At 40.5% G+C, this 27196-nt stretch overlaps 1 protein-coding gene across 1 annotated transcript in view; it reads left to right on the top strand.

Moving 5' to 3' along the window:
- opcml (opioid binding protein/cell adhesion molecule-like) overlaps positions 1–27196 on the top strand; it is a 304122-nt gene that overhangs the window by 49407 nt on the left and 227519 nt on the right. The window lies entirely within an intron of this gene.

The following is a 27196-nucleotide window of genomic DNA, read 5'->3' as shown; positions in this document are numbered from 1 at the left end:
TGTCTTTATGGGAGGTTTAAGGGGGTTGCAAAATTTGGCAATATGAGGGGCAATTGGCAGCCCCTTTTCCCCATATGGGCCCCAAACATTTGCGTGGTTTGCCTCTCCTGATGGTGCGCCTCTGACCGGCAGGTGCAGAAAACAATAATACCACTGCTAGTTTTGAAATGATATCAAATAAGCCCCAGCAATATCACTTAGAGTATTACAGTTTATAGAGATCATATCTCTTTAGTAATCCATCAGATAAAGTACATTACAAGCACACAAACAAATTATCAAAGCAAATCAATACAAACATGACTTTTAGCCGCTATCACTCAGTCTGCAAACTGCACCTGCTGATTAGCTGGAGGAGAAAAAGGGAAGCACCCTGTCAGAGCCTGGTACTAGTCCTGATACCATGGGACTGTGTTCTGGACTGCTGATCTGTCATGGATACCAAACACTTTCTATAACAGGGTGACATTGGAATAATTAACTACAAATTGTTAAATCATGTATACTATTTTTTTTTCAAGGTATTTTTGGGGGTATTTTTCCTTCGTTCAGATAGTGAAGTGAGAGACAGACAGAGAAAGAGGGGGTGACATGCAGCAAAGGGCCATGGGTCAGTTAGGACTAAGCCAACATGGTGCAGGCTCTACCAGGTGAGCCACCAAGGCGCCCCAAATGTTTTATACTTTTATCACCACCTTTAATTAAGCAGATCAAATCAGCAGCAGATATTGAAGCACTGGGACTTAATTTGAGTATCAGCTTTCAGTAAATATTCCCATTGACAAATGGTGCTCTCTGCTTTTGTAATTACAAGGCAAATCAAGAGTGCATCAGCAATCAGCAATAATTGCTCTGTTGGGACTCAGTCATTCAATAGACCAAATGTTTCTTTGCTCCACTGGACAAAGGAATTCACACCCCACAGTTCCTCACGGTTCACACCTGGGGATGACCCTTCCCCCCCACGGACCCCACTGGCCAGCCAGTGTGGGCCAGCGTGTGACATGTGACCCCCAAGGGTGTCACCAAACAAAACCAGTCTTCTAGACCCCTTCTCCCTCTCTTCCCTTCTTGGCTTGCTCTGGAGAGCAGCTCCAGCCCTCTCCTCTCGGTTCTTCAAAGGGCAACAAGGCCCCAGCCCAGGTCAGCTCTGCTACCTGAGAAACTAGCTCTCTCGCCGGCCTGCAACCAGCAGCCTGCAAACACTCTTCTCCTCCACAACAGCGACCTGCTTCGGATTAACTGTGAGTGAACCAAATCCTCTTCAGAATCAGCGGCTACAACACAAGGCCAGCTGATTTTCCAAGCAACAGGAGTCGTAGCAGAGTTAGCATGGAACAGCTAACTCTGTGAGGAGAACAAAGGAGATAATAGCACAACACAGCCAGACAGGACTTTATTCCACCAGGAAACCCCCCAAACTCACTGGATTTTACAAACCACTGGAAAGGACCTCTTTGCTTGTTCCAAGGATTGGGTAACGTTAACGGACTGGGCCTAACCTCTCCCAGCACAGCATAGCTAATCAGCAGAAGTCTTAACTTGTTAATGTACTTGTTGATTGATGTCTTGTTGTTGTAATGTTTGCTTAGGTCGTGGTCAGTCATACAGTTAATCGAGTACTCGTATGTTCACACACATAGCAGTACGTCTCAGTCCTAGAACCTGCATGAAGCTAACCTTCCCCCTCTAACCTGGTACCATTAGATTACATGAGCTAGGCTAACAAAGAAACTCACACCCTCCCTCTCACACACACTAGGTGGTCTCAGCGGCCATTTTAGTAGTTTCTTTGTTTACCGCCATCTTTGTAGTCTTCTTTGTTCAGGTCATGTGGTCACAGTGACCACTTTGAGTCGGCCATCTTGCCTTTGTCTGTGTCCCCACAGACACACACACACACACACACACACACACACACACACACACACACACACACACCTGTATATGCTAGATTAGACATTGTACTTTACTCTGCTCCATTGTAAATAAATGCCTTTTAAGTATAACTACTGGTGTCTTTAATGTTGCACAAGCGTGAATATTGCCAACCTCTACTCGGTAGAATTCCAATCCTTCAACTGTAACTTACTATTGATTTGGTAATTTGGTAATAGTTAGTAAGCTAATGGTTAATCAGAGTTCCAGATTAATGGTAATAAATTGAGACTAAAACCATATTGGCTATTTTGCCTATTAGTTTAGGCTGGTGCCCCGTGAACTTTAATTCATTTTAAAGATATTATTTAATATTAATATTTTTAATATTAATATTTCCTTAATTTGTGATAGCCAATAAATTGATAAACAACCAAAATCTAACACATTTGGTGTCCAGCTCATGAGGTAGAGTACTGTTAACATAATGGTGCCGCCCGTGTGAGGCCGAGTACTAATGATTTCCAGTTACTAATAGAGCTCAGACCCAACATAATGGTGCCCCGTGTGAGGCCGAGTACTGTTGGCAAATATTCATAATTGTGCAATATTAAATTCATAATTTGGCCAAAACCGCAAAGGTTGGAAAATTTTTAGTCCACCACAGGAGTAAACGTCCAGGTGTACTTACAAACAAGTGCACTGTGGTGAGAATTGGTTTACTAATTTTACCTGAAGTAATATTAGACGTCCTCCAGTTATTAATAGCTAACACTTAAGCCTTAGTATCAAGAGCCTGCTATTGTTGCTAACAATTCCAGTTGAATTTATTCTGTAGGAAATGTAAGAACCTCAGTCCAGCATTTGAATACCACGTGTTCAATGCTATCTAGTAAAGCTGTCAGAATTGCTGCTCCCTTTAACATTAAACACTGTGTGCCGACAGCCCTGTGTAACACAGAGAGCTTATACCTGGCTGTTACTGCCAAGCATTTCAGCCTGAGTAAGAAATAGAGCCTGAGATAGAGCCACAGCGTGCTACCAGCCCTGTGAAACCCAAGTTCTGCACCTAGCTGTTACTGCCTTGCATTACAGCCTGAGTCAACTTGAAGAGATAATCCTTGGACTGTTACTGCCTTGCATCCCAGTCATTGCTTTTTGAAACATTTCTTAAGCAGACAGTAAACCTGCACTTGCCTTTACTGTCCTTAATCTTTATGCCCACTAGTGTAGCTGCCCCTCCTCCACAGGAAGCTACCCCCCATAGTGTAGGCCACTGCATTGTTTAGTTAGGCTAGTGTACTGCCAAACTACACTACAAGGTGTCTCCCGGCGCAACACCACAGCCAACTACATTGACTTCGTGTTTTGTGAAAAACTTGTTTAACCTCCCTCTTTCCCAGACACAACAATGGAGAACTCCTGTGTAGAGCAGTTTATTTCTTCCCTAGCACAGAGCCTGAAGCCTGGCTACCTAGAATTTATCAGCAAGTTAAATTCCAGTGAGTGCAGTAAAGAAATAGACTTGCTACTCAGTGACAAAGGTGATGCTCAGACTGCATCCAAAGGCCCATTGTTAAGATGTGTACTGTTGAACTTCCACAGGCAAACCAGCATTTCACTTCAGAGCCAAGCAGCCCTAGAGGAGGAGGTAAAATCGCTTAGAGCTCAAAATGCTTTTCTCCTCCAGGAAGTTAAGGAAGCTAACAAGAAAGCCATGCGCTACTTAGGAGACCTGCATGCAGCAGAGGTAGACCTCTGTTCACACGAGGAAGAATTGTTAAGGGTTAAATCAGAATGCCTTGCTCCACCACGATCGGTCAGTGCTTGTGATTCTGTTTTTTCTGCCTCACACTCTTCCCTTAATGACAGGTTAACTCCGCCTCCATTCAGAAGATGGGACCAATTCCCAACTGACCCTAAGTCCTGGGAAATGAAGTCAGCTCCTCAACATCCACTGAGAGACAGAGGTTATACCCACCTGACTTCCCATCTTCCTGAAACTGACACTGAAGAGACAGGTAGTTTATCCGGTAGAGGATATTCATGTTCCCATCAGCCACTGATGCATAACAGTTTCACCTGTGCTCACCCCTCCAACAGAAGGACCAAAACTTTTCCGGACTGTTCAGCCTCCTCTCTGCACCTCCATGAGAGTGATGACCGCTGTTCAGCTCCTTCCACTAGTCCAGCTAGCATAGTCTCGCCTTCATCAGTAGGGACCTCACAGTGCCCCCGCCTCGAAGCGCTTGAGTTATTAGCAAAGGACATTGAACATTTTGATCCAGACAGCTCTGATCAACATATTGAAAACTACTTTAGGGAGTTAGATCACAACTTAATTGATTTGCCCCATGCAACCCAAAGGGAGAAAACTAAACTTGTGTGGAAGACCAGCTCAAAAGCAGTCCACAAGTTTGTGCAATCACTGCCTCCCAGTGTCAGAGATGACTACAAAGAGCTCTGTCAAGCACTGACAGAAGAATTCTCTCCTGCTGCGGATGAGATAGAATCTTTGGTTGCAGCTTCTCAAATAAAACACTCCCGCCATGAACATCCCAATGACTTTTACCAACGTTTGAGGCATGCATATTTTCAGGGTAGGAACACACCAGGCTTAGAGCAGAACTCCACCTTCAAGTCTTTGTTCCTACGAAACCTCCATCCCTGTGTACGCACTCATGTTACACTGATGACGCATCAAGGTAAGCCCACCATGCAGGAAATAAAGAAAATGACAAAAATGGCTTGGGAAACCATGGTCAATTCCAAGGCAAGGGGGAAAACAACTGAGCCTAGCAACTCAAACACCTTAGCGTCACACAGACATGTAACCTCAAAAGATCACCCTCAGAACAGATCGAAGGGGGGTGATAAAAGGCCACATATGGGTGCTGAGCGTAACCGCCACGCCCACCAAGTGCGTAGAGATAGGCACTCCCACAATAGGAGCAGGAGACGGCCTTACGCAGAAATTCTGGCTCAGACACAGGACCAGTCAACACATGGATCAGACAATGACCACGTCATCTCTGACCACGTTAACTCAGACAGTGACAATGCCTCTGAATGTTCTTCCTTCAGCTACTCAAAGTGCTACAGCTTTGTGCCACAGGTTAAAGAAAACTTAAAGCACCGGCGCTCCAGAGTTCGCCGCACTGAGTACTGACAGTAAGTAGGCTCAGGGTACCTTACACTCTTCCAGATGGACTCAATGGGTTTGTCAGCAGCAGCAGCAGCAAACTAAATTCTGAATCAAATCAGATACAAGTTTAGGACACTGCATATACATGGCACACTCACCCAGACACTCCAAATCTTGTCATTCTAGGTGCCACCCTCTATATCTCACCTTAACAAACTAACATCACTGACTTTCCAGTCCTCACTAACACCATGAGTAACTAGGAAACATGTTAGTTGTTTTACACTTTCGATCCTTGTGGTTATTATCTGAACTCTGCTTTGTAACCTGATTGTTCTTGCTTAGCCAAGATAGATAGTGTTGACAAATGCCCGGATGTTACCCCTTGAATGAACTGACAAATGAACTATACATTATGCTCTCAGGATGACACGTCAGGTGGCATCCTGACAACAAAGGGGGGACTGTTGGGACTCAGTCATTCAATAGACCAAATGTTTCTTTGCTCCACTGGACAAAGGAATTCACACCCCACAGTTCCTCACGGTTCACACCTGGGGATGACCCTTCCCCCCCACGGACCCCACTGGCCAGCCAGTGTGGGCCAGCGTGTGACATGTGACCCCCAAGGGTGTCACCAAACAAAACCAGTCTTCTAGACCCCTTCTCCCTCTCTTCCCTTCTTGGCTTGCTCTGGAGAGCAGCTCCAGCCCTCTCCTCTCGGTTCTTCAAAGGGCAACAAGGCCCCAGCCCAGGTCAGCTCTGCTACCTGAGAAACTAGCTCTCTCGCCGGCCTGCAACCAGCAGCCTGCAAACACTCTTCTCCTCCACAACAGCGACCTGCTTCGGATTAACTGTGAGTGAACCAAATCCTCTTCAGAATCAGCGGCTACAACACAAGGCCAGCTGATTTTCCAAGCAACAGGAGTCGTAGCAGAGTTAGCATGGAACAGCTAACTCTGTGAGGAGAACAAAGGAGATAATAGCACAACACAGCCAGACAGGACTTTATTCCACCAGGAAACCCCCCAAACTCACTGGATTTTACAAACCACTGGAAAGGACCTCTTTGCTTGTTCCAAGGATTGGGTAACGTTAACGGACTGGGCCTAACCTCTCCCAGCACAGCATAGCTAATCAGCAGAAGTCTTAACTTGTTAATGTACTTGTTGATTGATGTCTTGTTGTTGTAATGTTTGCTTAGGTCGTGGTCAGTCATACAGTTAATCGAGTACTCGTATGTTCACACACATAGCAGTACGTCTCAGTCCTAGAACCTGCATGAAGCTAACCTTCCCCCTCTAACCTGGTACCATTAGATTACATGAGCTAGGCTAACAAAGAAACTCACACCCTCCCTCTCACACACACTAGGTGGTCTCAGCGGCCATTTTAGTAGTTTCTTTGTTTACCGCCATCTTTGTAGTCTTCTTTGTTCAGGTCATGTGGTCACAGTGACCACTTTGAGTCGGCCATCTTGCCTTTGTCTGTGTCCCCACAGACACACACACACACACACACACACACACACACACACACACACACACACACACACACACACACACACACACACACACACCTGTATATGCTAGATTAGACATTGTACTTTACTCTGCTCCATTGTAAATAAATGCCTTTTAAGTATAACTACTGGTGTCTTTAATGTTGCACAAGCGTGAATATTGCCAACCTCTACTCGGTAGAATTCCAATCCTTCAACTGTAACTTACTATTGATTTGGTAATTTGGTAATAGTTAGTAAGCTAATGGTTAATCAGAGTTCCAGATTAATGGTAATAAATTGAGACTAAAACCATATTGGCTATTTTGCCTATTAGTTTAGGCTGGTGCCCCGTGAACTTTAATTCATTTTAAAGATATTATTTAATATTAATATTTTTAATATTAATATTTCCTTAATTTGTGATAGCCAATAAATTGATAAACAACCAAAATCTAACACATTTGGTGTCCAGCTCATGAGGTAGAGTACTGTTAACATAATGGTGCCGCCCGTGTGAGGCCGAGTACTAATGATTTCCAGTTACTAATAGAGCTCAGACCCAACAGCTCTATAGACTTGTTTCCGATTGCTGCCCTCACCACGACAGAGAAGAAGACATATCTGGAAATTTAAATTCTCGAGTGCACACAGATTGCTGGATTTCCTCCTTTTACTTGGAGTGAAACCGTTCCTGTAATCAGTGTCTCACAGTGACAGCTGTGTTAGTACAGGTGGGGAGATTTAGTTTTGTTCACGCCAAACAATTTGCAATCCATACTCTGTTGTTGTGTGAAGAACAAGATGGGTCAAAGCCACACAGAGTGTACCCAGTGTATATTCTTTCTGTGTGTCATATTGTCACTGAATGCTAGTGAATGAGAACTTTTTATTTGGGACTATTATAAGTGAATTGTGTATGAAGTACATTTAGTACATGAAAAAACACAGTGAATGTCTTGCTAATTACAGTTCTCCCTAACATATGCTGCACATGCAAAACAGCTCCATTGAGCTGTCTAGACTGTGTAGGTATATACTTTACTGTAAAGACCTTTTCACAGCAGGAATTTTGTGCAGGTTTGTGAGCTAGTTCCAGGGTACAAGGTATTGTACATGGTGGCACGGTGTAACAAGTCGAAATGTCTGCCATTAAAAAGTTTTATTTTGCACTGGAAACTGGGATGAGCTGATAACTTATAATCATAGTAGTAGTGTTCCTGTAAGTATCGGATTCTCCGTGTGAGACGCTTCAATCAGTGATTGTGTGTTTTTGAAACTTATTTTAGGGCTGCAGCTCACTCTTTCATTCTCGAGCGTAGTGTAGCTGCCATGTTTCTGGTGTAACAGCACTGTACTGGGCAGGAGAGAGGTCTGTCTACAGTAATTGAGCTCTGAAAGACGTCACAGTACGGAAAATGGAGTGAAAATGAACGTGTTCACCCGGGTGTCATGTTTACATAACTGCTGATCGGAGCTGGAGCTGATAAATACCTGAGTTAGCACTATGGAGTAAACATGTTGAACACCATGCAACTGTTGTAAAGTGATTGTTTTATTTCATATATGTATGCTATCAACTTGGCCTAATGATCAGACTGATTTACCCTTTTAGTTTCTCTTCATTCATTCAGTCATACTGGTCTCATGTAAGCGTCATTTGTCAGAAATTAACAGGAAAAAATATAAGTATAAAACACTCAATGGTCGTAATTAGGGACCATTAGGGAATAAGTAGAAAATATTAATAGTGTAGCTACCAACAATGTGTCATCAGAGCAGCACTGTACTGTCAAAGCAATAGAGTGTAGAGAATGAAGTTAGATACTAAAGAAACATCTTTCTAAAGCGAAGCAGTCCATGACTAATTTGAGAGGCGATCAAGGGAACTTGACAGTCAAAGAAATATTAGATGAGAGAATATTATAGCCTACAGTAGATGATGTAACACTGTCATGTGCAATGATCCTGGAGACAGAGACCTGCATAAAGACCCTGAGGCAGATGAGTGAATTTCTCTGATAACTGCTGAACTTTACGCTGCTGTGCCAAAATATGCCAGTTAAATCATGAAATTTTCAAAAAAATCTCTCAGTAAATGGACAAGCCATGATGATGATGATGATGATGATGATGATGATGATGATGATGAAATGGTGAACGGAATATTAATACTACATTGTCTTGATTATATATTTTATTTTATGTAAACTCCAAATTCAAACAGACTAAGGCTTTATAATTTCAGGTCAACTGAGTGTTTTCAGTTGGTACGATGAACGCAACATATTCTCTTAAATTACTTATGTGCCACTTATGCCTACCATACACTGGAAGACTTTGAAAAAAGACTAAAGTCTGGGGCGTCAAGTGGCGCAGTAGTTTAAGCAGGTGTCCCATATGTAGAGGCTACAGTCCTTGCTGCAGTCAGCGCCGGTTCAAATCCTGCATCGGACAGCCCTTTGCTGCGTGTCATTTCCCCTCTCTCTGCCTCCCCATTTCCTGTCTCTCTCTACTGTGCTATCTAATAAAGACATAAAAAGCCCATAAAAATATACATAAAAAAAAAACTAAAGTCTGAGACCATCTCACATAAAATGACAATGTGTCATTAGTCACAGAGTTTTTACTCTTTCTCTCACACTACAAGATTTTGTAAAGACTGGAGATCTTGCAGGGTCACTATTTGCAAGAATAGATTCCTTTGAGATTCTTTCCTATCATGCTCTTGGTGGAAATGTACAGGGAGAAAAACTTTTTCCAGACACTTTGAAATTGTACATTATTATTATTAAAGTTAGAAACTGCAATGTCATGTTCTGCCCCTTAAATGACTGTCTTTGGACTTTATATTTATGATTTCCAGTTTTATTTTTGAAATTATTTTCCTTGTGTATTTTCTCCAATTACCTTTGTCTACCTTATGTATTGAAGGCCGGCCTTATACCAAACAACTACAATTCTTGCGCCTTCCCAGAGTTGTTTGCTGCTTCCTGTTTGGTGCTGAAGACTAAGCCAAAACTAAAAACTTACCAAAATATTAATCATGTTTGATTTTATTGGAACTTCAAGACAAAAATAAAACTGACTTAAGACAGCTAGGAAGACCACCTTACACCAAACGATCGAGATGACAGGACTTTCATGATTTTAGTCTGACATTGGAAATTTGTCAGTGAGAATTAAATTGCATAAAAGACGTTTAGGTATAAGATTTCAATAAGATCATGCACAAGGCTCATTGCGTTCCTGTCAGCTGATTTCTAGTTGGGAGAGTCAGTAGTGAATAACATATCATCAACATAAGTTTCAGTCAACAAATTGTGGTATCAGTTGTTAGAAGTTGAACAGTATGTACCGAAGGGAAATGTTCATGTTTTATTGTTTTACAAACTTGAGTTAAAGTAGAATTAACATGATCAACAGAAAATGATAAGAACTATGAAACAAAATACATGTTTTCTTTTAATTCATCACTGTTGCAGCCATTTGGTTTTAGAAGACACATAATTACGTCAATGGCGATAACCTGTGTGTAGTCAAGGACATTCGGTTGAAAATACTATTAATACAGCTGTACCTGGAAGGTTCAAATTTTGATGCATCAGTATCATGGTGAAAACTCCCCCATGAACACTCAAGGCAACTCTGCAAAAAGGTGATTGGGAAACGCAAGCTGGGGGATGGAGCGAAGAACTATTCAAAGTCACTGAGCACCCCATGGTGTCCAGATAACACTACTTTTAGCATAAGCCAAACATTTTTATATAGCACAATACACAAAGATGCTTTACATGGGTTAAAATGAGAAACATCACAGAAACATTGAAAACATACTAAAATATACAACACACAACATTATTAAATATTAAAAGCAGTTCTGAAAAGGTGAGTTTTGATAGTGTTTTGAATGTGGGCGGATTGGTGCAGTCTCTGATGTGTTTTGGGGAGAGAGTTCCAGAAGGAGGGGGCAGCTATGGAAAAGGCTCTTGTCGCCCCAAGTCTGGTGCTTGGTCCTGAGTACAAGTAATTACTCCTTTCTAACCTTCTGTTTGTCCACAATCCTGTGCAACCTTTACTTTCCATTATCCCATCAGCACTACCACTTATCTGTTTCTTAACACGTATCAAACACATCCTTACTCTTGTTCAAGGTAGTGATCCCTTCTGTTTTCTTGTTGAGACAGAGATCGGTGATTTGTCACTGAGTGGCTATCAGATGTAGGGCACAGGGTCACCTTGTATCAGTCACCGCCACAGTTACTCTGCTTCTGTATGTTGCAAGTATAGACATTTTGAGGACCATACCCTATTGAAAGTGCAATTAGTTCCCTAATCAGCACAATTTGGTCATTAACACCAACGTATTATTTAATTCCGACTAGACATAGATTTGTTGGATCAGAAAACGATGTATGAATTTAGAGCTGTCCCTTTGAACCTTTGACTAATGTGAAAGGAGCATTCCTTGCCACAGTCACAGATGAACTCTTCTTCTGTGTTTGTCTGTATTGTCTCAGACACTCTCATCACCTTTGTAGGAAATCTTGTCCACCAAAAAGCTCTGATGAACTGATTGGATGGCTGCCAGCACAAAACAGCAGACGAGTGGCAAGAGAATAAAGTTGACCACTTAGCACATGGCACAGAAAAATTTGGACTATGTATGTGAGGTGACATACTCAAAAGAGAATACTTGCTAAACTCTGCAGCTCTGCTTCTTAGCATCTCTTAGCTTATTGTTTTGGTTCTATATGATCTGCATATATACTAGTCTCATCTGTCCCCAACAGCAGCAGGCAGATACTTTTCAGTAGTAGTAAATAACCACACAAAAAGCAACATTATAATATAACACGGCCCAGAAGTCACATTCAGTAACTGAAATAGCTGAGGTGACACCGAGCAGACAGCCACTGGACTGTGATAGCACCCACCTGTCACTTAAAGTAGCCACACCCTTAATTATGCATCATTTTAAGCCTTAATAAAGTTTGTAGAGGTGAGCTATATAAGAATTCACCATTACAGATGTCATGAAGGAGGAACTTAGCTATAGAGTTGTACCAGGCTGTAAACATGTTTATTTCTGACTGACAAAGCATGTACTAAAATAAAATGAATGAAAAATATTGTTCCTCATCCAATAACCTTCTTAAAACACTATAAAAGCCACAGTCTGTAAATTGCCGTTCTAAGAACTTGTAGTTCAGTGTGAATCTTCAATTCAGTGTGAGGAGGCTCATGTTCTGAAGTTTAGCTCTTACCACTCCACATCCTGCACCCAAACCCAGTGGCACTCTGTCCCTTTGAAACATGCTCTTTTAATGAACACCTCCTACATACAGTATCACTTTCATGCCTGGGTGGTAATTACCTTCTTCTCAACCCAAAAATTAATTACATACCCATAAATTGGCAATTTACCCACTGAGGCAAAATGCTTACACCCGTTATAATATGATTCCCTGTCAAAAGATGGATGGTACCTCGAGCATCTGCCAAACTGCGTTCATTCCTCTGCTTTGCCTGAAGGTCAGGCTGCAGACTGGCTGCCAGCACAACGCAGAATCTTGTGGCCATTGCATGTTGGTCTCAGGTGTGTTCCCAGGACTTGCAATCTGTTCTTCAATTGGATGGATGACACAGGGAAACAAACATTGGAACAAGCAGTCCATGAAAACAATTACATACATGTTATGCTTCTTCCTTTGACATTTTCTGCAGATGTAAAGGACAATTGTGTGACAGCTGCCTGTACTTCAGATATGTTTTTCTTGGTTGTTATTACCTCCGGTCAACAGTGTGTAGTGACGATTGACGTCCCATATGACTCAAGAGGAGCTTTGGCAAGTCTTAGAAAATAACTAATGATGTCATCAGATTGTCTGACTAAGAATTGCAATTGACTGGAACTTGACCCCACAGTGGAGACTAGATATCAGGATATTTTCACTTTGCTTTGATTTTTCTTCTTTTTTATTCATCTGTCTCTTGTGAGTTACCCAGCTTTTTGTGATTTAGACTAATAAGATAAGACAAGTGTACACCAGGGGCCAGATTCATAAACTCTGACTAAGTTCATGTCTAAAACTGTGCACAGACACAAAGACAGAAACATGTAAATGCATTGTATTTGTCTGATTTAAAAAGCTGTACAAAAGCCTCATTCTATATCTAAATCGCAGTCATTGTAATAGTATCTCCATGTGCACGAGCCTCATTTCGACTCAATTAGCCATGAATAGATGGTGAAACAGCCTTAAACACCCATTTGCTTATCAATATGCCCATTTCACCAGTCAGTAGACCTGCTGATATGATGAACAGCAAAAAGAGGATTGTGTTAGTGCTGTTTTCTAACCAATGCTCTTGCCTTTTCCTGCCTAACTAGCTCGTATATACAACTAAACTATATGCCTGTCTTATAAATGAAAGCATTACAACCTTAAACAGTGTTACGCACTCACTTGAGTACTGTGTGAAGAGTGAAGCTTTTTTTGGAGAGACTGACCGATACATGTTCCCCCCCATGGTGCTTAGCGTAGCTGTATGCACTCGCTGCTGAGATCTTTACAAACAGTCCTTGCTCCTGCTTACTAGCTACCAGCTAGTTGCCCACTTCCTGTGCATATTGAACTACAGCTGGATTCTTTCATGTACCAGAGTCAGACAGTCAGGCTCAGTGCTTGTTAGTCTGTGGCTATTACGCCTGATTCCTACTGCCTGCAGATCTTGAACAAAAGATGGGACTCTGGATGTGAACCCCAGGCTGTGGTGTCACAGCTGTGCCTGTGATTATGTTACCATCAACATAACAGGGAAAAGGGTTTGATAGTACAAGAAGGTAATATCTAGGAGACAAGGTATGTCTGTCCTGTATGCATACTTTAGCATATGTCTACAGACATCTAAACCTCCATGCTATGCTCCCTGGGATATTGTGCTACTGTTTGTTAGAAAAATAACTGTCTTGCAGTTTTAAGAATCATTTTTCTCAATAACAGAGCTGTACTTTTACTTCCTAATTAGATCCGATGTTTGAGTTTCATTGTGAAGAAACCCCAGAAGAGCTTCCTCTTGTTGAATAATGTTACTGTCAAATGCTTCAGCAGTGCTTTAAAATGTCATTTTTGTGAGATTGGCCCACTGGGAAACTTAGCTCTTATGTGATAAGAAAATAAATAGCAAAATTATCAACATGTCCCAGATAAATCATTTGCCCCAGTGCCTCATGCCAACACTTTACAATGCTTAGTGATACTGGGCTTCTATAGCATAAATCTTTGGTAAGTAATTTTTAATGATACATAAACATGTCTGCACTGATGGATATAGCATACACAAACAGCAGGTGCAGACCTGCTGTTTGTAGATGGTGCAAGAATGATGTTCTGGAATCCCTTTTGGGATTTTTATGGCTGGTATAACAGTTAGCTTTACAAAGATCTTCAGCTCTAACTCCAGTGATATTGACCCATATTGTGAAGAGCAGGTCCTCCCCCATCTTACATATATGAGCCAACTGAGGGCTCATGTAGGCAGAGGATAGGTATCAAGTAAAGGAAAGCGGGGGCATAGTGGAAGGGCATGGTACCAGCACAGTGAGGGGGAACTGCTTATGAACTGATAATGTTTATGAGATCTGTCATGTTCACAGCAAGATGCTTACATGGATAAATGTTATGTTGACTGTGCTGTTCACCTTAGCTCCAAGGCTCTGCATAACGAAGTGGAATTGGCTGCTTTCAGGATGATTTCAGGCCCATTGTGTCAGTGAACTATGAACCACGCTACATGATAATATAAGTTGTGCAGCTAACCTGCCCTGGTGCATGATATGCTTTGGCTGCCATCTAAATGAACAGCTATCTAGAACCGTGGCTGAAATCTCGGAGGATGAATGGTGGTTTAAACTTATATTCACTAAAATTAAATTGCTGAATTGAGTTATTCACTGGCTGTTGTTGATGTAGTGCTTTGACTTGAGCAACCCACCAAATGGGACCAAGTGGATCTCAGAGGCTGTTGGAAAATGAAAATGAAAATGAAAAACAAAGACTTGGGATTTTTATTTGAATGATCCAATGCCAATTCTTAAAATCCCAAGATCGATCTTTGCATTTGCACCTTTTCTTAGGAAACATGTAAATCAAGGCTTAATATTATATATGGCCTGTGGTAACTTCTTGTGAGTGGGTCAGTCAGAGCTGGATTATGTGTAAAATTTGTAGAAATTGAGTAATTACAACATGTACATTAAGGTTATTTTAAATTAAAATGTAACGTTGATGATGGCTGCACAGTTTATGGGACTGTCTTGACTCATGATTGTTAGCCGACTCTGGCTTTCTTGTTTGTGAATTTAGGGATCGGTGTGTACTTTACATTATTTTAATTCAAGAAAACAACAATGAAACAATAAAATAAAAAATATTGTATTGAACTGACTTTGTGAACCCAAATCAGATCAGTTGATTAGTGCTGATATTCAGCCCTAAAATTGATATATAAGTATCAGTAGTAGTATAAGTATTCAATTTTTCCAATATAGTCTAAAATCAATACATATTATTCATTTTTAGGATAATGCTGCTTCTACAATTTTAATACTTCTACTTCCACGCTTCTATTTTTTGTTTCAGCTTAGAAGTTTATTATGTGCAAGTAGTGTTGTCTGTGGAAAACACAGGTCATGGCCGTGTCACTGCACTCCCCTTGATATCACTTTTGGCCTCAGTGCTGCCTCCAACCACAATCACTGGCTTTGTTGTCCAACATTATGGGTGTCACACAAAGTCATATTGTACTAAAACACCAACATCTGCTGAATACCCACAGCTCTGCTCCGCAAAATGTGACCCTTCACATCAGTATCATTGTTTGTCCCGCTAGAACACACATCCATCACACATCCGTCCATTTCTCTCCAGACCACACAGTTGTTGGAAGTCACTTAAAGTCTCCCCGGAGTCTCTTCAGGGCAGTTGCCACAGTTTGCAGATCCTTGTGCTAAATACATCACAGACAAATGTCATTGTTCAGAAGGGAAACAGTTGTCCGGTTTGCTGCTGCTGCAGGCGAGTGAACTGCAGCAGCCGCCTGCCTTTGTGGGCCTCAGTACAGACATGAGCACATTTAGCTCAGTTCTGGTTTTTAATAACTATAATAAACAATGCCTGTAATTATATTTTCCATATGTCACATTCTTCTCATTTCTTTTGTAGTTTTCTTAGTGGTCATTGTGTTGCTGTTGCTGTTTCCATCTTTTGTATGTTTTTCTAGAACATGTACTGTATTTCCCTTCTTGTTCACGCATCATTTTTATGTTTTGACCAGGACAATGAAACTACATACATAGTAATGTAAGATTGTGTGTTTCTTTTTTCTTTTGTTTTTGAGAATGCGCACAAAATGTTTTTTGCTCGTCCTCTCCACTTTTGGTCAATTTCAACCTCTATCTCATCTATAAAGCCTCTTCTCTTGTCAAAAGCACTACATTATACTTTCCATTGAAACAACAAAAAAAAACATGTTGATACCTATTGTAACAGGCAGGCATTGTGGTTTTGATTTCCATGCTTCCCTGACACTTTGCTTGTACCTTTCATCCAATTACAATCCCTTCATAATGTATGACAGTGTGGATTATGGATAGCATTTAATCACTTTTCCATTTCTGAAAACACACACACGCACACACACAAACAAGAAAACAAACACAGAGACTGAAATAACAGCTTAGACTTATTAAATCAAACCTCGTATAATTGGCTTACCCTGCTTTGAAAAGGATAGGAATCTTTAGCATGCTACAGGCGATTGCCTCTAATGCTGCGGTTGTGCTGCCTGTTCCTCCCCCTTCTCCTCTTCCTCTTGTGTCTTTATTATGTTTTCTCATCAAGCACTTGTGGAGATACTTAGCATGTTGACTTCATTTGTTTTTTTGTTTGTTTTTTTTTTTTTTGCAAATTTCTCTGCAATTTGAAGGTATTCCTGCTATGAATGTGCTTCCTTTTGGCAAATGAGCCAAAGGTTGCTTTCTTTACCCAGCTGTGCACACAGTCAGTAAGACGTTTTAAATAGCTTGAGTAACACTGACATCTGCTGGGACAGCATGTTGTAACTGGTCAGAGAGTGGCCACTGAAAAAAATCTTCAAGCTGTGGGCAAACACCGAGCTGATCATTTGTGAGCTGTAGTGACCTCTGTTTTGTCCTTGAGACGGAATAAACAAAACATATCAGATGGATATACAGAGCGAACTGAGCTGCTTCGTAAACACGGTGTTGATTTGATCCGTGAGCCAGTTCTGTGTGATGTGACACGGCGTGGCGTGATGCTTCATCAATCAGCATTACACTGTCTCAGGCAGGGATTTACATCGCTACACTTGAAATAGCTGCAACTGCATTATGACGGTAATGTCCTTAAAGTTTTAGAAATCAGCCGCAGAGTGAACTGGATACTCAGCACTGTTTACAAAGCTCAACGTTCACTCTGTGTTTGCCATTGCTCCTAACTAATTGCACTTTCTCTGTTTTTCTTTTTTAGGTAAGACATCTTTCTGTGTCTACATCACTGCAGGACAACCTTTGTCCCTGAAGGCAACTGTAAGATACACTCTCTGATAGGCATTCCAAAAGCACTCATAAACCATTAATGTGTGTGTGTGTGTGTGTGTGTGTGTGTGTGTGTGTGTGTGTGTGTGTGTGTGTGTGTGTGTGTGTGTGTGCGTGTGTGTGTGTGCTCCACCTTATTCTGAGTTAATCTGTCTCTGTTGATATTCATCTTGCTAATTTACAATTCACTCACTCCTGCAAAGACTCTCAGTTTGTCCTGACCTTAGTTGTTGCCCAGAGACATGGACAGAATGAGTTTATATTCATGCATTGGGTCTCAGAAAGAGACATACCATTTTGTGCCAGTGTGTGTTTCTGTGTGTATGTGTGTGTGTGTGTGTTTGTATGTGTGTGTGTGTGTGTTTGTCTGCATGTGTGCTTTCGCATGTTTGTGTATGTGAGCGATCCGGTGCCATTAAGACCTAATTAGGTCCAAATTGCTGTTTGTTACTTTCTGAATGCTAATGACCCCCACCCCCCCTTCCCCCTAAAACAACTTGACTGCTCAGAAGGCGTGACATGCCGCTCGATTAGCCGAGCCTGAGTGATCACGGCTTTAGATCGACCTCGGTGAGAATCATCTGAGACGTTCGGCCAGCTTATGTAGAGCGAATGCTGCGCAGCGAACGCGAGCTACCGACTGAATCATACCGCCTTACACTGTCACGTTGGCACAGACCATGTCATACAATCTTCTTTGGAACAAGCCAATTCATTTTTTTTTCCCTCACTGAGCCCCTGAAAAGAAACAGCGGTTGAATCCTGCTCCTTCTCCGTGATGGTATTTTGATTTCAGTTTCCCATTTCCAGTTTATCACAGTTTGATAAGGTCACCTCACGCCGTCACCTGCAGTATCCAACTCCATTTACTCAAGCGCCCTGAAATGCTATTATCAATATGAAATACTGTCCAGATAGACTGCAGCTCTTCCAGCGAGGAAAACATCAATGTTTACTGTTCAGAAATCAAGCCCTTGCCCCAGGTGCCAACCACTATCTGTCTTCTCTGGGGAAAAAAAAAAAAAAAAAAATTCTCCAGCAGGGATTACTTATCCCTGCTTGTTTGTAGTGCTGCTGTGATTCAGCAAAACAAGATTATCCTCGTCGCTGCTTACAATTTGGGCCCCAAGATGAAATGATAAATGCCAAGAAATATTTATTTTGTTGAATAAACTACCTAATCCATTCCAATAGACTTCAGTTGTTTTGGTAATTGCATAGTAATGGCTTTTCTCTATGCAAACCTCCAAGCCTGTCGATACTTGAATGAGAGTACAACTTGCCAGCTGTGAGATATTATGATCGGGATGACCCAGATTCCTTCCTCCTTCCTCTAATGAGGTGTTCAGTCATGTTGTGGTAGGTTTTCTTTTTTACAAACATGCATGTTTTTGCATGTAAAAACAGACTTTTTTACAGTGTAGATTAGATGTAATACTCATAAAGAATTGTATATGCACTTACAGCTTAGTTTAGCCTATAGAATGGTGAAATGCAAATTATATGATTGAACAAATGTGTTTTGAGTGATTAATTCATTGAACTGAATTATTTTAAGGTGTAACCAATCCTATTGAGATTAAGGATTAAGCCTGCAACAAAAGCCATTTAAGAATGACAATGGGAAACCACTTAATGAGAATACCTTCCATTTTATATGCATGGCAGTCTGTGAAAATTGCAAATAGGGCCACGTACAAATCTCGCAAGACATGACAACGAGAAATAAAGCAGTGTTACCAAATTGGAAGAAGAGAATTATTAACATGTCTAACCACTCGATACCATCTCACCTACAACCTAGCTCATCTTTTCTCAGCCCGTCAAGTGCAACAGTGGCAGCTCAATATCTCAGACAGTTAATGTATCGGAGGACTTTTGCTGCAAATTAGATTGGTGGACACTAATTCCAATAATTTCTAGCTGTTGTTATTGGTCCTGGGTTTGTACTTATGAGATGCTGGCAAATGATGTTCCACTAAACAGCAACCTAGTCTGCAGCAGGCGTACAGTCACCCATTGCTATGGATGTAGACAAACAAAGGCTATGGATATTGTGATTTTGCTGAACATGATTATAGTTTCAGGATTTAAAAAAATTACTACTTTTTAGAAACTCACTTGGTAATTCTTGCATTTTGATAAATATCAACTGCCCCTAGGTATCAGTGGTAGAATTCTTGATCATTCAGGATTAATATGTTTTCCCTTAACATTGACAGTTTGCTTCCTCAAAATAATTTATTTCTGTAAACACTATCTTTGACTTCAGATTAAATTAGTGTAGCAGTGGGAACTGAAATCATTTCTTGTGGTCAGTCACCCAGACAGTTGTTAGACTGATATAGACACAGATATGTCAGTGTCGGCGTATGTCAGCCAATAACTAGCAAGAAATTGCAGTATCAAGATGTCAAAAACTGTTTAAATGATGGTGGATTTTTCCTCTGTTAAATATACAAATCCTGGTCACATTTCTTAAAAAAATTCAAATGTAAAGGTTCTTTCAATGATCGTCACTGCCACTAGATGTCACACTGAACCACAAGCATCTCAGACCAAAACAACTGCTTTGTCAGCAACACCTTTGGCCTCCCCAACGTTCAGTAAGCAAGATATTACGAAGCCCAGTGAAAGCAGACTCTAACCACACAACACTAAGCACAACTGAATAAAGTTACCCACATGAGAGCCGACAGAGAACAATCCAGACGCAACCAGTAGCCCATGCTAGCCTTGCTGTAATGTGCTCCACGACAGTCCACCAGCTGAACCGGGATTTGAGCCCCCGAGGAAATTCTGGAAGGTCATTTTCACCTGAACCTGCACTGTGATATCTCACCTGTGAGCGGTGTCTGTTTGTTAATAAACATGGGCAGGACCAACCTTTTAACAGGAGGGACTCACATGCACTAACATGCAGGCTCAGCCACAAAAACAAAGACCAAAGAAACTTAAGATTACAACATACTGTATACAGAGGGGGTGTGACTCTGTTCTGTGGTCAGGACATAATTACATAGAAAATAATTGCTTGTTGCTATATTATTGTTTAAAATCTAATTTACAGAACATTTAAGGAATCATTATAGAGCATTTTTGAATATGTTAAGTGTTCAAGTAAATAAACAAGTACAGCTGATATATTTTCAGTCTTAAACATCCATTATTGGTCAGGCTCTAGTTGTTCTAGCAGCTCTGGTGCCATTAATTACTCTTTTCATTCACTGAAATTAACATTGACAAGTAATCACAATCATTTTTGTCCCTTTCCCTAAAAAAACTATGATGCTGTTTTGGATGGTGTGTACGCTTATATTTGGAGAGTGAACTTTTTATTCCATCAATTCATGTGGACAAATTATTTATTCAGGGACACAAATGACTATCTATGTACAGAGATTAACAAAATGAATAATAAAAAAATTAAATCCTGTTACAGTGATTTGTAGAGAAAACTAATAAATATCAAAATTAATTAAGAAGAATTAAGAATTAAGACAGGCCAGGAGGCACACTGGGAGTTCAACAGGGTGCTGATATGGTGTATGTCATCACTTTGAAGCCTCGTGTCTAACAATACTGTAGCAACAAATATCACTTTAGAGGGATGGATGCCTGATGGTTGATACCCAAATATCAGGTGACACAAAATACTCAGCACACATACAGTAACTTGATCCTTATCCTGATTTACCACATTCAACTTTAACTCATGCACACATGAAACACATATTTGATTTTATAGTCCCTTGATAGGTATTTGTTTCATCCAGATGAAATGTGACTAAATTGTATCAGGTGTGGTCTCTTTGTGTTCCCTAAATTATTTCCTTTCATGTTTGGTGAAAAACCTTTAAAGAGCTGATATCATGTTCACAATGACACTGACATACTGTGTGTCGATGGTATTTGTAAGTGTTGGTTGCAAGGATGCCTAGAAATTTTAAACCAAAACACTCATTTGTGCGTTCATTGTGGGAAGATTGCTCTATTGCACATGTTTAGATACATGCTACAGTATTTTAGTTTGTTATTTCTTTGCACATTTCTGGTTGCACATTTTGCTCCGGTTGCGCAGTTCTGCTACCACTGTATAGCTTTTTAGTGAATAGTTGTATATATGTTTTTATATATTTCTATTTGATTCATTTTTTTTTCTTTTCCCTTTAAAGTTAGCAGAGCAAGTGACTGTCAAAAACATTTCACTGCATGTGACAAATAAAAGTCTTGAATCTTGAATTAAGAATGCAGCTGAACTATAAATGACAAATGATAAGGGTCTGTCACCGCAGCAGCCATGGCACTTTTATGTCTTGGCCATGAATGACGAACACATGTATGTATGTATGAGCCCTGAATGTGTGAAAGAAGTCAAGGCCAATCCCTTATGTCTGCCCATACAGTACTGATGTCACTGTGTTGCAGATCCAGGCTGTGTGCGTCCCTGATGCAACAATGAGTCTAGCTTCGGCACGTTTGTGTATTCTCTGAGCATGTGTGCACAGATATATACACACAAGTGATAAAGACAGTGTGAGAAAGTGAAAAAGTAATTAAACAGACAGAGTGTGTCTGTATGTGTGTGTGTATGTGTGTGTGTGTCAGCATGTACTGGGTTGCATGACTGGTCTCCTTCCTCTTCTTCATCGCCATCCCCTTTGGAGATCACAAAGAGGATCAGTGTGACAGTGAGTACAATAGGGGACCAGATACAGGCAAATCAGCTGAGCTTTCATACCAGCACTGAGGCAAAGTTGCTTGTCACAATACCTATCAATGAGCACGGCTGCTAATTTACATAATACATTACTGCGTGTTTGAACACAGTGAGATCCTTCCAACGACTCCTGCATTCATATATTCATCAAATGAATACAGTGCTCTGCAGATCTCTGAGGTCAGTTCTTTTTATGCACCTCATAATTAAGACATTATTTGGAGAGTGGTGCAAGAATATAGATGGTAGTGTAGGGTGACATTAAATAGAATATAAATGTGTGCGTGTGTGTGTGCGTGTGTGTGCGTGCATGCGCGTGCATGTATGTTCCTGTCAGCCAGGCTCCAGCATTTGTTCAAACATCCAAATCCTTTAGTGTATTGTGCCTCTGCAGGCTTCAGGCTATAATTAGCAAACAAAGTGATAGACAAGGAAGTTGTGTTTCCAGCAGGATTTCATATCGACCAAGAAAAATATCAAACCATTTTATTTACACACTGAAATAACTAATCAATTCCTATTGTCACTGAGAAAGCCTGTTGAATGTTTGGGAAAGCATGTTGATAATGTGTGCAGGATACAATTTACACATACAGTATATATATATATATATATATATATATATATATATGTATATACACTCACACCGGCAACTTTATTATGTACACCTGTTCAACTGCTTGTTAATGCAAATATAAGCCAATCACATGGCAGCAACTCGCATTTAGGCATGTAGACATGGTCAAGACGATCTGCTGAAGTTCAAACCGAGCATCAGAATGAGGAAGAAAGGTGATTTAAGTGACAAAGAAAAAGTAAAAAAACACAAAAAAACAGTGAGCGACAGTTATCTGGGCGAAAATGCCTCGTTGATGCCAGAGGTCAGAGGAGAATGGCCAGACTGGGCAACAGTAACTCAAATAACCACTCGTTACAACCAAGGTATGCAGAAGAGCGCAACACATTGAACCTTGAAGCAGATGGGCTACAGCAGCAGTAGACCACTCCGGGTGCCACTCCTGTCAGCTAAGAACAGGAAACTGAGGCTACCCCTCTCACAGGCTCGCCATCATTGCACAATAGAAGAAATGATAAACGTTGACAATGAGTTCACTGTTCTCAAATGGCCTCCACAGTCACCCGATCTCAATCCAATAGAGCACATTTGGGATGTGGTGGAACGGGAGATCCGCATCATGAATGTGGAGCCGACAAATCTACAGCAACTGCGTGATGCTATCATGTCAAAACCTCTGAGAAATGTTTCCAGCACCTTGTTGTACATATATATATATATATATATATACATAAACTCTGAGGATGCTATAAGTATACATTTTAAGTGATACATTAAATGAAAATAGTGTAGATTTAACAGCAGCTTCTGAGAGGTGATGTCAGGTGAATTTAACATATGAGTCATCCATTACAGCCGCCTGGAAATGACTCACTAGAGAAAAAAAACACCCAAGATTCGGAAGGAAAAAGAAAAACCACAATTACACAACTGTAGTCAAATACAGATACATGACATATGTTTAGCATGTCATAGAAATGCTTGCAGACTATTAAACCCACATGTTTTAATACAGCATCTACGCAGCCGATCTACGTCCCTGCGACTCTGCAGAAGAAAGTCAACAGCCTGAAGGTTGTAATGAAATGCTCCTCATCTGCACTGTGTCTGTGTGCCACTGGGGGGCAAAGTAGCACTATCAACATTTAGCAGCAGTGACCCATTTTCCAAATGTTGTGCTCCCCTCATGCATTTGTTGTTCTTCCTTTTGAAATGAAAATATGTATGTGAGCATAAACATATAAAGCATTACCATATCAATCGGCAGCACTGAATGCTGCGTCACTGCAGCAAAGGCCGAGCATATCATTAACAACTTGTGGACATAGGATGACGACACCTCGTCTTTCCTCTCTTGTCATTAGCAGAGACACAGAGAGTTAGAGAGAGGGAGAGAAGGGGAGATGTACGAGGCAATAACACTGGAGCTTTCAATAGTGCTCATACCTGATTATTATCCTCAGCAAACTGTCATGTGTTCACTAGGGTGACATGCCACCGCAACACACTTTTATTTATTTACCAGCCCTCCAACATTACAGTGAGGGTTTCTTGGCAGACTTAACAGGATTTAAGACTACAGCTATGTGGCCATAAATAATCCACCTCAAGTATCCTCTTATACTTCAAAGAGATGCTGGCTGAAGATTAGCATTTTGCCTTCACGGTGGGGGTAAAGCGGCTATAAATAGTTGTGTTCTGGGGGGAAAAGCATTCTTTGCTTTGGAGGAATGGGTGGTTGTTGTCGTCTGGATGTTGGCGAGTGCAGCAGGAGGATCACTGAGCATCTTCTACTCTCCTGTCGATTTACTGTAACTGCTACTGTCCTTGTGTGAAGTGTTCATGAGACCCCCTCCACCCCTCTGGGGAGGTTAACTGAAACGGGTTCCAGTGCTATGATAGGCAAGTCCTCAAATTGAACCCACGCAAAACATTTGTAATTGTGTGAAATCCTTTTTATATTACCTACAATAGCTGCAAGTTGTCACGTTATGCACACAGTGTACTTCAGCCCGCCATGTTTCAAGGGAAAGATTGTTCTGCTTGTCACAGTTTTGTAGGCACTCAAGGCTGCGGCATCTCTTGTTTGCACTTAGAGACGGCATTGGAAGAGGATACGGATCTGACGGAAAATGAAAATATGTTTTCATGAACAAAACCTGACAGCCACAAAAATAGAAAACAACAAACAATACAAAGATAAATACATTTAAACAAAAATGTAAAAGTCTTAAAAGTAAAATTAAGTTAATTTGGGACTTTGACTGCTAACATGATGTTTACATGTAAACAATGTAATGTTGGGCATGAACTAATTTGTTATTTAATTGTATTCTTCTCTATAATTAACATAACTGATTTATGTTGTTTTCAAAAGTAGCGCTGTCCAATACCGTTTTGCCTTAGGGTGGCTTACTTGGCAATATTGTCACCTATGACCATTATCTGGGGTGGACAGTAACATAGTATATTTAGTTGAGTACTGTACTTAAGTATATTTTTCTTTTTAAATCTATATTCTTTATATCTGTACTTTACTTGAGTTTTATTTTTTTTTGGAAACTTATGACTTTTACTTACACTTAAAAGACATATTGTACAATATTGTACTTTTGACTCCACTACATTAATATGAAGTAATTATCACACTGAATCAGAGCTTTTAGTCAGTGGAATGAATTATCTTTTATTTTTATAAAATGTGGTAGACCATACACTTTGTTTGTCACGGGAGAAAAACCAGTCACAACCAACTCCTACACTGTCAGCCATGTTGTGCTGCTGCATGTTTGAACAGCTCAGTTTGAACTGTGCAGCGTCCTAACAACGGCTACATTAGACATAGATGAAATGTTTAAATTAAATAAAGGTTCCTTCCATTTTAAAAGGTTGCTGTGTTTAACACGACCAAAATTCATCACTACCTACAAAAATTTGCAGTCCCAACTTTAAAAAGCATGTCGAGGTATTAAATGTTTGTTTAATTCCAGATGAACAGCTTGTGGTTGGCTGTTGTTTTGTTGATTCAATTGTGTTTTTATGGCCATTTCTATCAGCTTTGTACCACATTCTACAAGCGTTTTTATTTTACAGGTTCTACAGTGAGTCAGTGCATTCAGTCAGTCGTTTCAGAGTCTTTAGGTTCTGTAAATACACTATAGAACAATACCAAAATATTCCAGTACTTTAACTCAAGTAAAATATTTGACTGAATAACTTTCACTTTGATTTTTCACTTTTGTAGTAATATTTGACTCAAGTAAGTGAGTTTTGTACTTTGTCCACCTCTGACCAATATGCCAATAACGTATCCCAGTGTGGGACAGTTAACTTGCCCCTTTCACGAAACCAAATAGCTGTCAGTTCTCTTGGTCTAGTCATGTTTATTCTTAGTAGTGGGATAACTGCACAGTTTTCATTTTTTCATGTGGGGCAAACATTACTAAAGATGCACAGTAGGATAAATCTTCCAGCATCCTCAGTTTATCCTTAATGCACCATATTGCCAAACACTGTATTAAAGCATAGTCAAGCAATAGTAAGATATAAGATTGTGGTTGCAATGACGCTGTTGTTGTTGCCTGTGTGGACGGTGGACACAGCCACTCTAACTTCTTCACCCTTGCAATATACAGTATGATCACACTAAAATCTGCATTTGCAATGAATGATGGCACCAAAATGCATTGTAAAGATAGCTGTATATGAATAGTTACAGTTAGGCTATATATGAGGACTGATAATAGAGCCTTGAAACTAATAACCTTACACACATCAGCTCCTGTCTGAAACAACAGAAAACTACAAAATCTAGGAATATATTTTTTTCCAATTTTGTAGGGGCTACATGGTTTTTGAATAGTATAATCTTGCACATTAAAATAGAAAATGATCCAAATTCACTGATGAGGTGAGCAATCTGTATAAAAATCTCCTTTTCCAGAGTGCAGATATGAGCTGAGGACACGATTTCTCATTGCTTCGTATAGCACAACAGCTAATGAAAAGACTATGCGAGTTAAACACTTGGACGACCACATTCATATTCATTAATGCAAAATTGAATGTTAATACAAACACTGGGAGTGTAAACAAAGATCATTTACAAATTGAGTATACCAGCAGTTGAACATTACACACACACACACACACACACACTCCCAAAAAGTATTGTGGAGGTGTGCAGCTTCTCAATAATATATTTCCAAACATCAGCAAGTGATTCATAATTTAGCTGAGTGGAGGTAGAGCCTCTGCCAAAAGAACAAAACCTGTGTAACTTTTCACATGCACAGCAGTATATAGAGACACCAAATGCTATTAAAACTTGAGTCATTTGGGGAAAGTGGAGGCTTGTGTCTATCCATACTGCTGAGATAAGCACCTTGAGGGACTTCCCAAGGCCTCGGCCTACTTTGCATCAAGTCTGGGTGAGGCAAGGAGGAGAAGCAGAAAAGCACAGCAGCTGCCAAGCAGACGGCATGAGGTGGTGTCTGATTCAGGCAACAAAATCTTTGCTTGATACACAAAGCCCATGATGTCTGGGGCTTTTAAAGGTCTGCAATCTCTCCGCCTTGTTTTTTTGAGCTTGTGTCTGCTGTAATGACACTTTGCAATATATCCAAGATGTTCTTCTTGGACAGTTTTTTTTTTTTGCACTCAACAAACTTATTCAAATCTTATGAACACCAGAAGAAGCATTTTACAAGATATAGTCTACCTGGCTTATTTATACAGACACGGGCTAGAACAAA

Source organism: Seriola aureovittata, chromosome 15, assembly GCF_021018895.1.
Source record: "Seriola aureovittata isolate HTS-2021-v1 ecotype China chromosome 15, ASM2101889v1, whole genome shotgun sequence".
In the NCBI taxonomy this organism is placed as follows: Eukaryota; Metazoa; Chordata; class Actinopteri; order Carangiformes; family Carangidae; genus Seriola; species Seriola aureovittata.
Note: the sequence above shows the minus strand (reverse complement) of the source record. Positions and strands in the feature narration are given on the sequence as shown.